The 15849-nt window shown below is 35.1% G+C and overlaps 1 protein-coding gene across 4 annotated transcripts in view; it reads left to right on the plus strand.

Annotated features, from left to right (window-relative positions):
• The window catches only part of LOC105254782, a 188080-nt gene that overhangs the window by 42739 nt on the left and 129492 nt on the right, over positions 1–15849 (plus strand). For 2 of the 4 annotated variants that reach the window (XM_011263672.3, XM_011263671.3), the window contains one exon: positions 13775–13834. The gene's annotated coding sequence lies outside the window, so the exon portion shown is untranslated. Of the gene's footprint in view, positions 1–4985; positions 5364–13774; positions 13835–15849 lie in introns of those variants that run through there. The other 2 variants (XM_011263673.3, XM_011263670.3) reach the window with 2 other exon arrangements.

Genomic DNA, 15849 nt, shown 5'->3' on the forward strand with positions numbered 1-15849 from the left:
CTCGCTAACGCGACGCGTTCCTTTGAACCATCGTCCAATAGCGAGAGTCCACGACGAGTTTCCCTCGTTGTGTTTCCCAACGACGGAGAATTCCCTTATTCTAGATGTAAAGTTACTGATCGCGACAGACGAAATTAATTATCGAGATTCGCATTTGAGAGCGTTTTTTTTTAAATATCCGATAATTAGTTTGCTCATTAATGGCGTTAAATATTTTTGCAACTAACCCTTGAATTTTTTAACATTCTGTTAGAATTGAAATTAGGTAATAAGAATAGTTTTTTTTATTCAATTAAAATTCAAATTCAAATTAAAAAAAATAATTTTTTTATAAATCCCAAAATTTTAAATTATCAAACTTCCTCGATGTTCAAATAGAGATCATTTTTCATGTTTCATTTTATAAATCAGTAATTTCAATAGCAATATTTAAAAAATTTTAATGTCAGACAATGTTGCTTTGACAAGTCAGTTTTAATCACTCTTCAAAATAATAAATCGTATTTTATACGACATGATCCTCTTCGGATGTGATTGCACCTTTCACACATATTTTTTTTATTTTAAACCGTGGAGCGAGCGACATGCCAAAAATTGAACGATATTTGGAGTGTTTTTCGACAAAACAATTAATTCAAAAATCGATTGTTGGCTTTCAGCTTGATTCGTATCATGCCAAGAGAATTTGGTAAAAAAATTTTTTATTATAATACGTCTCACACATGCAACTTTTTCTTAGATACGATATGCAAATATTTCGGTAAACGACGACGAGAAAAATACACGAATAATGCTATTAATAAACTCGCTCTACGCTCGATCGCTCTCGACCGTTATTACGGTAATGGAGGCCTTCCATCGCGAATATCTTGTTAGCGAAACGTTGCAATAACGCACGCTAATTAACGTCTCGGCTGCGGTTGGAGGGTATTGTGGGATAATTTAATTTCTTTGTTATAATACGAAAAATATCAGTTAAGGCTATATTTTTGAATGCTAATCTGATCAGTATAAAGCGCTGAGTAAGCTTTATAATCAGAGATGAGAGAAGAATGAAGCGATAAAATAATTGGTAAATGATCACATTAGTTTTAAAAACAGATCATCTTAATTAATATATATTTTTATTTAATAAACGTAGATTATATATACTCCTGGACAAAATTAATGCATAATTTTTTTTCAGTTTTTCTTTAATTTCTTTCGTTAAAATTTAAATATCAGTTTTTAAAGGAAAAGTGAAAAAAAATTATGCGTTAATTTTGTCCAGGAGTATATATATTTTACATCATTTCATAAAAATAGATATAAGTTTTAATCATTCTCTTCGATATTTTTTTGAGATTCTTTTTTCGAGAATAATGATTATACTAAAAATTGAAGTGTCGAGTTCGCATCCCATATAAGACGACTCTTGAGTCTTTCGTTTCCGTATACATAAAGGAAAAAAGACGAAGAAAACATCTCGCGATTAGTCCGACTCTGTAAATCCTATGAATTCCACTCGCAGGATAACGAGACAGTAGCGATTTATCATCTCTTGACTACATTGATCTCTCTTGACTTCTGTCTCTGTACCAGTAACATGAGAAGAGGCTTGAATCCTTTTAACATTCTTCAGTTGCTTCATTCTTTAATTGCTTCCGTTTTCTTGCCAATTACTCTTTTCGCTTATCTTTCCGCTTTACATAGAGTTTACATTCAGTTTTACCATCAGCTCGTTAAAAAACGAATCATTAATTATACTTTCGTCGTATTACAATAGTTTTTTTATATAAGGAAGTGTTACCATTTATATTGCTAAAAATCATATCAAAAATTACAACGTGCATGTGCGCATAATGCAACATTAAGTACTATAATTCTTGTGGGAATCGCAATACATGTATTAATAAAAACCATCATTATTTCCCTCGAATTATAATATCCACAAATTTATTATTAATGCAATAATTAAACATACGCTTTGCGTATAATTTTTTAAGATCTGAATCTGCAAGATATAATATCCGTCTCTCTCTCTTTTTCTTCGTACCTTATGCAAAATGCGACACACGATCGAGATATAAGAACGAAATTTCACGTGACATGTAGCGAAGTGCAATGTCATATCCGCCAGCATCCGCATTCGGGAAATTCAGTATCGGGAAAAGCATCGCGTGCTCGTGGAATTTCATCGCGAACATTACAGAATGCAGATACGTTCTATTTGTCACGTTCGACGCTCGAAATTTTGCAAATAAAATGAAATAAAAACTCGAAACACTTATTCTCTTAAAGTGAATCAGTGTAAGCGTCATCGAAGATAAGAGTGAAAAATTTACTGATTTTCAAAACATTCACACTTTACTCTTCCATTTTATGGTCCCACTGTGTGTGTATGTGTGTGTGATAGCAGTAAGATTTTATTGAAAAATCAATAATACATATTTTTATAAAATGCACTTTTTAACGCTTCTTGTATTTATTTTAAATTATCATTTTTAGAAAAAGACTTCCATACACATATATCTAGAATAAAATATTGTATAATTAGTATTCAAATTTGAAATTATATACGTATTACATTTTTTTACTCATAACAAACCTACAAAAAATGAACAAGACTATTAATCAAAGTCAAAAAATATATTTTTTAACAAATTATATATGCTATAATGTATCTCATTATCTCATACATTATTATAATATCATAATACATTATCATATTATCATAATATTTTAATACAAAAAAGATGCATTTTGAAATATTATTTGAATATTGATTGAATCAGTTATCATTAATTAATTCTTTCAGTAAAATTTCTTTGATTTACAGTATTACAGTATTTATAATTGAAATTTGCAGTAATTATTCATTGCTTTTTAGCAATCATAATATACTGATTCCATTTGGCAGAAAATTTGAAATAAATCTCGAATATTCGAAAGCTGCCGGAGAATGTAAGAACGGCGAATAATCTGCGCACGTGTGAAAACGGTAATTTTGCCGTTCGTACCTCATCGAGCGAACGCACGGTCGTTCGTTCGTTATTATTGTATTTCGCGAAACGGAGCGGCCACGTGTTTCCGCGCAATAATTCCGCGACGTTCGCGCGAAATATCGTGCACGCACATCTGGTTCGATGTAATCAGAACCGATCGTCAAAATGAAATCGTAACTCGCCTCGAATTTCGATGTTACATCGATTTTCCTCCGCATCGAGAATTGTCATCTAAAGGCGGGAAACGAGCAGCGGTTCCGCTCCGAACGCGAGGCAGGGTTAAATTACTCGTTTGCGAGATAGAGACAAAAAGAGAGAAAGAGAAAGGGAGAGAGAGAGAGAGAGAGAGAGAGAGAGATAGAGAGAACAGGATACGTATGCACACATCCCGGGATCCTGTTCGAGGATGAATCGATGTAGCGCACATTGTGCGAAGATGAGTGTCGCCGGATTGTCACGACCCTCGATCGCGCAACTAATTGCTCTTTCCTCATTTTATGCGGAAATTAACGCCTCGATGTGTATTCAACAAATGACGAGTATTATTGGAGCGAACAGTGCGCTAATAATTAGGATTAATAACCTTATAGACATATATTATTTCCCAAGGAGAGGGGAAAGAGAAATATAATATATTCTCTTCAAATTAGAGATTGTCAAACTTTTTAAAATTTGTGCAACTTGAAAGATTTAAATTAAAATTAAAAATTAAATTAAAATTAAAAATTAATTACAAGACAATCATTTAAAAATATGCGATGTACAAGAGTAAGAATCTTAACAAGTATTCGATCAAAATACATGTATGTGCTTTACAATTAGTAAATATTTAGAATTGAATATTTATTAGGATTGAAATTCTTTTATGCGCTTAAACTACGAATAGAAAAATTTAAATGTTCAACAAAATCGTTATGTTAAAGATAAAAACGCGTTTCTTTTTCTTTCAGAGTTACACATCTATCAAGATTTGCAAGGCTTTTTGTCTTCAAGTCTCGTTCTAGCAGTTGCCTTTCGGCTAATGCTCATGGTTTTGCTCGGTTTCCCTACACCACCATAGTTTCTTACACCTTGCTGTTACTTGCGCATTATATTAAGCGTAATTATTTTATTGAGTTTCGGCAAGTTTGAGAGCAACGCGGCCACAACCTCGTAGTTAACACTCTAATCGTCGCGCTGCTTTGTTTGTAGAATTGATTTCTACGATGTAATAAATTATCATGTCGCAATTAAGACATCAGGAAAGTTACATGATATATATTTTGATAGGAATAATAAATATCGTGAAAATTAATGAACATACAGAAGAATAAACGTACTTTATATAATTGATTTCGAAGATTGTATGTTTGTGTTTAAGCGTTATTTCAGAATAGTTGAGTAAATAATAAATAGAATAATATAAATATGATCAAATCTTGCCAACATGTAAATCCCCGCGTTTTTTTTCTTCTAATATTAATTATGATTGATCTGCAATTATATAGAATTTAATATAGAATAAAAATTTAATAAATAAATATGACACACACACACACAAATATATATATATATAAATTTATATTTACATAGATATCTACACATAAGTTAACAAAATATTAAGCTACTGAATAATTATTTCAATAAACAAATAAGATTAAGAAACAGTTTGTGTTAAAAAAATATACTATGCTATCTTAAATAATATACATCTTAAAACATTTCAAATATTATTTAGCCTAAAATATCCGCACATATCAACACAGTTAGCGCGAGCAGGCGTGCGTTAAAATACCAAACACTGAATGAGGAATGAACCTGAAAAAATAGCAACACATGAAAAGAAAGAGAAAGCAGCATTGTATTCGAAAATAAAATATAAATACGTAAAAATGATACAAACGAGAGTGACGGGCATCGAGAGGACGCCCGGTCTCGGTTGAGCGTCACTGAAGTCTCGCCGGCTCCCCCCCCACTCCTAGTCCCGCATCGGCCGTCTGGCACGTCCGCTGGCAGTCCGTGGCGGGCGCTCGCAGCGTACGTATCGCGTTGTGCACGGGGTAGCGCTACTCTCTTTCCCTTTTTCTCCCCTCGACCTTTGTCGCCTCGTATTCGCGCATAGTTGTATCGACGCTGGACGACAGTGCGATCTCGCGACACCCGTCGACGTGTCGCGTCGGCACGTGCCGGCGACGTCGGAGGATCCGAGAAGGACGATTCGAATCCGTTCCGATCGCGCGCTCGTTCTCGGTGCGTTTGTTTTGACATGTGTGTAAGCTGCCATATTGGATTACCGCATCGCTGCCGCTGTCGCTACTGCTGTCATCGTCGTCGTCGCCGTCACCATCATCATCGCTGTGAAACACCCGGGCGCGAGACGCGACTTTCGCGCTAAAAAAGGTAAGCTGACGAGAAGAAGCAGAAGAGGGAGGAGGAGGAGGAGATACGCGACGCGCGGTGGCGACGACGCGCCGCGACGAGGACGCGAGGCGTCGTCCTCGTTCGTTGCACGAAAGTACTACGGCGTACTTTCGGGCCCGCTCGATAACCAGCGTCGTCGCCGACGCGTGTTTAACGCTTAAAAAAAAAGCCGACGTACGCTCGCTCTTCGCGTTCCATAGGGACGATAGGAAGCGTTCGACGTCGAAGTGCGATCGGAGTTTACACGAAGCGGCGAGTTGGTACGAAAAGAGATGGAGAAATATATATTTTAGATTTCGACGGGGGAGGGGGTGAATCGCGCGCTTCCGACGCGGAGACGGAGACGAGAGGAGACGAGAGGAAGTCGGAGTCGCGAGCGTAACTCTTCGATCGCGTGACGCGCGAAATGGCGCAGCGCGTCCGTCTCGCCGCTCGCTTCGGACAGGTCGACGTATTTCGGCATGTTCGCTATCGATTTTCGTTCTTCACTCTCGGCATCGAGCTCGATCCGTTCAGTTTCTACGATTCCGAACGTTAATATTCATGTGAAAGTTGACGGTCGGAGCTTACGTCAGGTTACGCGTAAGGCTATTCGATGACATCATTTCTCGAAATAAAGAACATCGGGTAATTAATTTGAAACGGTACGAACAGGTGATGCGGGAAATGTTGAAATTGCTCGAATACGCGTTTCGATTATCGAACCCTCGGACGTGGTTTGCTCTCCAAACTAGGGGAACGCAGAAGCACGCGTTGCCAGGGATTGTTCCGATATTATTTTCCTCGCAGACGCTGTAAAACGCCGAACAAGTTTGCTCGCGACATGCGACGTTTCAGATGTTATATATATATATGTATATACGCTAGTCTCGTTTACGACCCGAGCTTTAGTGCGAAGCCGATATCGTACGCGCTCCGATATGGATCTCGAAACTTAAATGCCGCCTCTTTACGCGTTGCTCTATATAACTATCTATTTATGGGAGAATATAATATGTTATACGTTGCGTGGCACAGATTATCGTAATTTTATGTCGGGTTCGATATTTTACACACGTTCACAGTTTATAAAAAGATTCGAGTTTATGCTATAATAAATATTTGAAGAATTATAGTATTTTCATGTAAGATGAATAATAAAATTCGACACTTTTATCATAGGTTTGGAACAGAATTATTCTACAGATACGAATAAATAATTGAATTATTCGGAAATAATTGAATTATTCGGAAATTTTTAATATGTGTAATATATCTCGAATATCGAATCGATATTTTGAAAAGTAATAGTTTCTAAAAAATATATTCAGATAAGCAATAATAATAATATTTAACAATATAGTATTAAGAAGAAAAATTACCCACATATTAATTTTTTGCGATTGAGCGCAATTTTTAAAATTGAAAGTATACATTTTTGTTACTCGATGCTTTTCGGCTAACAGAATTTTTTCCAGTTGTTACTCTTCGCGACAATCAATATTTTCGGAAATTTTGGAAATTTAGGTTTGTTTTTTACGCGATGGAAACAGCCGACATTCTCAACTCTCGCATTCTGGCAAACCAAACGTAGAGTTTAATTTTGGTAGTTTGGTGTATCGGGAAAGATAATTCCGGATGATGTGCGTCGAAATTCGACGCGTTGGGAAAACGCAGCTATTTTCGATGATTACGATCCGCGGAAAGACACAGAGCGACAGAGAATAGGGGAGCGTGAGAGAGAAGGAGAGCGAAAAGTGAACGCTCTTTATTCCGCGGCGGCAACTGGTTTCTCGTCGGATTGCTTTCGATACAAGCCGCGCAGTTTCGTATTACATAATGCAATTATCCCGGTGATCCATAATGACGACGTGAATCACACCTTTCGCTCAGATACTAGCCGCTGTCACGTACGGCGGATGTAATACACGGTGGCGTAGGAGGACGAGTGCGTGATATCATTTGCGAAGGTGCTCGCGAATAAACTGTTTTCGCTCTATATGCGTCATTCATCCGTATCTACGTCGAATATCTTAATGATAAATTCAAGACATCCTAATTCTCGATCCTTGACCCATGATTTTTTTGCGATCGAGTCGCGAGATTCGAAGAAAATTAAATTAATAATATGAACGATAAATAATAAAATAAATATAATATAAATATAATATAATATAAATATAATATAATATAAACATATAATTAATATATACATTATTAATTGTATATTTAACATTACCTTATATTTAACATAAATTAATAAATATAAATTTTGAGACTCCGTTTCTTCTCGTCTGATTTTTCTCATGACGAGCCTTCGCGCACGACCCGATCTCTCGGATTTAACGGTACAAGTTATTCCGTGAACAGAAAGACGTTGGTGTTCGTGGTGAACAGCGCGAACAAGAACGAGGGAACACGGTTTTTCTTCTTCCCGCGCGCAGACAATATTTTTTTTCGCCCGAAGCTTGCGCAACGGAAAAGAGAAATAAAGGGGATCGTAAGCGAACAGGTTACGGTCGTGGCTTAAAATTAGACTCGGTGTGTACACAAGACGACGGGGGCGAGCGCGCTCGATACATCTGCGACGTGGTTTGCGTATATTCGTGTTTTTTTTCTCTCTGGTCACTCTGTTTCGCCGCGGGAACAAAGGAAAGCAACGAGTCTGAAAGTAAGACATAGAGAGAGAGAGAGAGAGAGAAAGAGAGAGAAGGGAAGTGTATGCGCGTTCATTTCGTGCGTGACGAAAGAGCGTGGAAGGGACGCAGATGTACCGCCGGGATTTTAAACACCCGGATTTTTTATGTACGCGCGGCCCGCGTAATCCCGTAATCAAAGTCATTAATAAAAGGTTTCGGCGTTCACACGTGCGCCTTCGCTCGGAGCAAGAAATCATTTGTTGATGGGAAATGTATGACTGTGACTCGAGAATTGAATTATCCATATTTGACGAAGATATATTAACTGTATTAGTTATTATTTGAATTAGATGAGTTGTAGGAAAAGTGCATGTATGGGACAAGTACATATAATTTTATTTAATATTATAATAATATTAATGTATAAAAATTAATAATATTAATATATAAATAAATAATAATATATTAACTCTTAACAGTTACACATGGGTCATTTTGATCTTATAGTATTTTATCAGTAAAATATCTTAAAAGTCTTAATTAATAAAAATAATGTTTGAAATTTATTTTTTAATTTTTGTTATACATAATCATTTTTTACAGATGTCAAGGAATATATATAAATTTTTATAGATTTTTCCCAGTTAAAATTACGGCAAGATATTGTGATTCATGTGTAACCAGCAACAGAATAAAAATATGTATAATCAAAATTTAATATTTCCATATTTTTATTAATTTATTATTACTGTATCAATAATATTTAATGAATTTTTAACTTTTCAATAATATTTTAATTAATATTTTAATAATTTTTTAACTATTCAATCTTTTTAATTAAATTTATTTAAGAATTATATATGTACTTATTTCATACAAGATTCATATTGATTTATTAGAGTTTTTATCCTGATTAAATTCTGTTAGCTCTATATTTTTGAATATGGTTATACTTTATAATAGTGAATAGGTTTCAATTAGATAAATTAAAAACAAATTTTATATCACACTTTTTGAGAAATTTGCGATTAAAAAATAGAAAGACGAAATCCTGTGGAATGTAAAAAAATTACGACAAATAATAATTCCTTTTTGTATTAAAAAAATGTATGTTTTTGTTGAGCTATGTTACGATTATTTAATTCATTAATGAATGGAGACTAGAATAAAAATAAAATAGCAAATGATATAGATAGAAAAGAAAAATGCAATTTGCTATAGAAGGAACAATAAACTGTGTAATGTTCCTTTACAGTTCCAGGAAAGTCACAGAGACAACTTAGAGCCAGAAAGATACGGAAATATATATATATATCCCATATTATCCCCTACCCTATTATTCCAACTCTCCCCTATCCATAAATCCGCAGCTGCTGAACTTGAAATAATTTTATAGCAATGCAATATAAATCTATCGTAAAGGATGATTCTAATTAATAGATAATATTTTATATAATATACATTCTTATTTTTTTTGTCTAATCTCCAGTAGTACGCATTAAAAATGCATACAAAACAATAAAGATCATTGTTTTTTTTTCCTTTTTTAACACTCCTTTGTAATATCATTTCTTTGGATTGTTTCAAACATTCTGCATCATCTCAACTGTGAAAGGAAGGAACGGAAAAGTAGAATTAATTCGAAAGAAAAGAAAGAGAAAAACACTAGATATATTTTTGTACGCTCCTCGAGCGTTGCGCAAACGTCGTTCGCGCGTGTAACATTCCCTTACAAAAGAATTGTAAAAAAAAAAAACATTGAACGTGACCCGATTCTCTCGGGTTATTCATAGCGTTGCACACGCCCGCAAGAGTCTCAGCGTGGAGAGCATCGTGTCAAGACGCGCATTATTCGCGTGTGCGTGTGTCTGGCCGAGTAGCGGATCGAGGGTGACGTAAGTGCGTAAGAGAGCGATCTGAAAGAGTTAATTCGTCGTCGAAACGATATGCCTCGCCTGTACCACGTCCAACGCTGTCGTTTTATAGTCCATCGGGCCGTAAAAGATAATTGGATCCTAGCTTGGCTATTATTGAGCCGCGCTGCTCAATCCAGGCGATAAAAGAATCATCCGAATCTATGTCTCTGAATTTAATGCCACCGTTCAAATTACATATTTGATTTAATTATTTCAGTTTGTAACTAAAAACCGATTAATTGAAAATACTGGAAATTGGAATTTCTCTCTATTTTAATAAAGTTTCTCCCTCTCCCTCCCTCTCGCGTTAATGAGAAAGATTAAGGGTTAATTTTGCTTTACCTCAGATCGCAAGCTTTTTGAGTTTCTGTGTAAACTCACGACGAGATACTGAATGCTCTGCCCGGGGGGGGGGTTTCACCTTAATTAACTGTCCTAAATTCGCGCGTACGAAGAAGGGAAAAAAAGGAATCTGTCAAAGGAGCGTTTGTTAGATTAGAGGTTCGTCTTTGTCTCGCCGCGCTTTTCAATAGGACTTAATTAATTTTTTTCATTCATTCATTGCCGTTGAAATCGACTAATTAGCCGACTTCGCAAAATCGATAAATTTTCCAAAAGCTGATTGCATTCTTCTTCGATTATGTACAAAGAAAACAAATTTAACAATTTTTAATAATAATTTTCAATATAATCAATAATAATAGTAATCAATTTATTTAAATTTTGAATCGAAAAAGTTACTTGGGGGACGAGGGATTCTGTATTTAAATCATACCCGAATATATTTTCGGATGAGATAAGAAAGATAATGTTTATCTGTCAGCCATTTAATCGGCACCCGACTAAGAAATCGAACTTTCTCCTCGGATGAAATCTTAGAAGGGTACACTGAATCCCAGTTTCCGGTCGAAGAGAAATATTGGTAGCAGCGAGCGTTTCTGCCACCCCGCAAGAAATTTCCATGCAAATGTTTCGTGATCGATATCCTCTACCGATGCCGATCGCATCTTTCTCCCTCGGTCTTTCTCGTCACTTTTCCTCGTAGATTTCTCCGGAGCGAGGGTGTTTACCTCCTCGAAATACGACGAGAACGTTTCGCGCCGCGTGGCGCGAGATGCAAATTTCCGAATCAACAATTTAAAGCCGTCTACTCGTTTAATTAAGGATTTCGGAGTTTCTACAATCGCAATAGAAGTCTCGATATATTCTCTCGTGGAAATAAATCGTACGGCGAACTTGTTTCAAGTGATAACGATGCGTTTTGTAGAGTCTCTTGCGGGAATTCTTTTCTCGATTTTTATGTAACATTTGAAAGTTTTAATTGTTTTATTATCCAATATAAATATTTGAACGTTTCACCTCGTATAAAGTTTCGTCACTTAATATGATTGCGATATCGTTTCGAATATACGATTGAAGGACTCGTGCTATGTCAAGATTTACACGAAAATTACACGAAATTCTCGAGAATTTGTCTCTTTTGTTAGATTGCTATGTATAGGAATATCCATCAAAACTTTAGGATTTATTCCACAATGTAGTCATTGGATTTTCTATAAATAGTTAAAAATCAATATACCATAAATGCCAATGGAATGTGCAATAGAGCGACTTGTAAAGCATATATATACTATATCACGTCGATTCTAAAATCTATTTTCTTCAACAAGTATAAATAATTTTTCTGAAAAAAATTAAGAAATACGATTATCGCTTTTGCATATAAAATAAGAATGTGTTTTTAATTATATTCAAGTTTTGTTAATTTTGATTTTTTACTCATTTTTTTCTCCATTTACATATTTTATTTTTTAAAAACTATAATTTATATTTTTATTAAAATTTTTTTTAACTTTAAGAAGTAATTGTTGAACGAATACTTAAAAAAAAAGTGAAATTGATTAATCTTCTCTGTAATAATTATCACGATTGTCTAGCGTCATGTATGCGGCATGTATTTGTGTTCAAATCATTATAATCAAGATTTTAAATGTATATTTTTAATGTATATTTTTGACTTGATATTTTGATTATACAGAAAAATATGCTATAATTGAAATACCAGTATTTTTTATATATATAAAATAACATTGTTTTCTGTGCAAGTTAAAACAACCTTTTTTGTATAGAACAGTTTTCTTACAACGATAAAAATATAGTTTTATAGGACAGTGTTTTTAAAAAATAATTAAAAAAAACATTGTTGTGTAGTTTCTTCCATGCCAAAATCTAATAATACCGTTTTGTATAACGGTATAATAAACAGTTATAACTGATTATGTATATATATATATATAAACATATAGAGAGTTCTCTGTATATAATCGCTCTTCTCTTACGCAGGAGATATCCGATATGACGCGAGCAAGGTAAATGCATATTACACGTCATTGATTTTTCTCGCTTGCTATTATTGTGCGCCATTGAATCCCCAACCATTGTACGCAATGCGACAATGTCTTACCACACCCAATGTGTTTCGTGTGGAATTTAATTGTTTCGTAGGCGTAGCATACGCTTGACTAATATTTGCTCGATTGTCATCACACAATCAGTATCTCAGCCTTTGAAAATGTTTCTAAAATTAGCGCCGTTATATTAAATTTCACGTTAACACGCAGTGCCATTTTTTTCATTAAATAACCTTGTTAGAGAGTTTCATATTAATTACACATTTTTATTTTCAATATTCTCCCGGCTTTTTTTCCTTCTCTCTCTTCGGTAATATATCTTCATTAGTGAAACCTGTTGTTATATTACGTTGCAAAGAAACCATAGGGAGGAAATAAAAGAACGGATTGTATACTGGTTCGTACGCCACCGATACATTTGTCTACTTTTATGCACCGCGGTTCGTATCGCATTATATCGAGATCCGAGTGTAATTTGTCGCGCAGCGTGTATAACGCCGTTTTCATTTAACGAGCCAGCAAATGGAGCCCTTGCAAAATGTCCCATCGCCAAGAGAACAAAAAGCTGCTCCCCGCCCTTCTCCTGCTCGCCCTCCCCCTGCTTGAGCTGCCCTTGACTGCCAGGCGCGAACCCCGCGGCTAACATCTGTTACTCCCTGTCGCTAATTGTTATTGCACATACGACGCTACTCATGAATGTGTTTGCGTGTATAGGTCGGTGACGGTCATTAAACTTCCCCATTACATTATTGCCGGATCGATCGATCCGTGGATTGCCAATGCAATGGTTTCTTGCTTCGAGAGAGATGAGCACTTTAATCAGGACAAAAGATTTCCCGCCATTAAGACCAAAAATTATGTATATCACCGGATTAAAAAATGCAGCCACGCAATTACGTAAATCTCTATTACGCCCGAAACACTGTTGCAAATTGCCACTGTGGATGCTACGTTTCCATATAAATAGACTTGTCATGTGCAGATGTGTATACACACATATAAAAGTGCATTGTTTTATTAAACGAGAGCATATTTATTTTCGGTAGCGTCTTTAGAACAAAGTGCACTCTTATGAGATTTGGGGAAATGGTATATTTTTGTGTGTGATACAATACAAAAGTATACCGCTTTACCAAATGTGTGGTACAAATTTATTTTCGTAGTGTCTTTAGAGGAAAGTGCACCTTCACGAAATTGCACGTATCTTTCTCAGCGAATTATTATTTCTCATACAATTACCGTTCTTACGTATCGATCGCACGATGAAGTATAAACGCTTGGTATTAAATTGTAACGAACAAGAATTTCGAAGGGCACTTTCGACGCTACAGATACGGAAAAATTGTATCGCATTGTATCGCTTTTTTATTTAATATCTGAAATTAGGTAAATGAATTGTATGCAATAGATTCAATTGTACAGCAGACTCTTATTTTCTGTTATAGAACGATCTATCTACGGAGCAAGCATGGAATCCATCACAACGATTACGCGGCATAGTTAAGGTAAGAGGCCTTATCAAATATATGCGCTATGCGTATTTCCAATTGATATAAGTAATTAAAATTCGTACAATCGCGCAATAAATTTTTATCGCGCATTATCTTTTATTTTAAACTTTTGCACGTTTGATATTTTTTATGGGACACGACGATTAGATACATCATCGGCACTTTGCGCCCGAATGTCAAGTAAAAATAACACCTATCCTCGTTACAATTCGCGCATATGCGTTAATTACAAGTCATTGGGTCAAACTATAATTCTCGAATAGTTTTATTCTATAAATTGTACTACATATCGGGGAACTAATTTATCAGCAATATACCTTGCACATAAAATTAACGAGCTAGAGTCTTGCGTGTAATCGAATTATTAATTCTGGACAAAGTAAGAAAAACAATATTACATGTAATAAAAATTCAAAGGAGATTTACTCGAATTTATAAATATGAGAGAAAAAGATTTAAATTATTTTTTTTTATTATCATAGATTTAAATTAGGGAAATATATAAATATGATTGATGTAACTCTTAAAAATGTACGTCTCTAAAATCTACGTTAGAGAATTTATTAGGCGACAAGCATTTTCAAAGACACATTATACAAGTTCGAGGTCAAAGATCTCGATCTTCCTTCGGTCCGACGATTAGATGCCAACGAACGTAGGATAAGGTCCAAATGCCAACGGACGTAGAATTAAGGTCCAAGAAACAATCTTGAATCATGATCGCCTATAAGCAAAGTCATCGAAACGGAATTCACAATCGCGAACGATGCGAGAAAACAATATTTTACAACAGATAAGACGAACGATGCGGTGTCGGTCCGCGATTCGCAGAGGTAATTGCATTTTTCTCTCTCTTTTTCTCTCCTTCAACGGCGCTTTCGACGTATCGTGGGAAAAATATATCGATCGCGACTGGCGCGAGTGCAATCGCACGAGCGTCTGCAATGCTGAGCGGTAACACGACCATCATTCCTCGGAAGCGTTGCTGCCAACTCGATGCAATTTATCACCATTCTCCATTTTCTTAAAGCAACGCGAGAACTAGAATCTTGTACGAGGATATTTCATACCGTATAACGCGATATGTCTGTAAATTTTTAATTATTTAATAAATTATTTAGTATTTTATTGCGGGACGAATAATCGCGATTGTTCGAAACTGTTCAGAGCCAAAATAAAATTCAGACAACGAATTTTATCTAGTCACAATTATATTTCTTTGCGGGAACCACTCTTATACATTATATCGCGTCTCGGGTGAGAGATCTAATGTAGTTGCACACGCGGAAAGAGGAAAGTTTTGAGTAATACTTATACGTTTTTTTTCCCCGGGAAGAAACTTATATCGTACGTAATAATTTTTCTCACGAAAATATGTGGCGCCTGAATCCTCTCGTATTTCGCGACAATGGTGGTCGCGCATCCTTGATTTTCGAGATTATTAACTCGACAAAGAAGTTGCTGCGAAAAATATCTCTATGTTCATTAAGTAGTTAAAAAAAAATATTAGTGCGACAGCACCTTTCTATTCTGATTTCACTTCATACTTAATGCAATATATCATGCATGCCATATGTTTTTGTGAACTTTCTATTTTAAAACGTTTTCCAATTATATATATATATATATGTCTGTATGTATATAGTTGGAAAGCGTTTCATTTTAAAAACAGCGTGTCTCTTCGAACAAAACGTTTTCTTCAATAAGAGATATAAGTATCTTGAAAATATTTGAAAATATTTATAGTCTTTTCATGCATAAATATGACTATATTTTTAAATATTTTTCGAGATAGATATTTATATCTCATCAAAGAAAATGTTTTGTTCAAAGAGACACGCTTATTTTTGACAAATATGCATTCAAAATAATCAGCACGTAGGAAAATCCTGCATGTTCGCACGAAAATGACATGTTCACACATCGCGAGAGAATGAAAATGTACAACTTATTTCGATTCATAATTCTAAAGAGCAAAAAAAGTACATTTTTTTGTGATATAGATAAAT

The sequence above is a fragment of the Camponotus floridanus genome, unplaced genomic scaffold (genome assembly GCF_003227725.1).
Source record: "Camponotus floridanus strain SB8 unplaced genomic scaffold, Cflo_v7.5 scaffold7, whole genome shotgun sequence".
Classification (NCBI taxonomy): Eukaryota; Metazoa; Arthropoda; class Insecta; order Hymenoptera; family Formicidae; genus Camponotus; species Camponotus floridanus.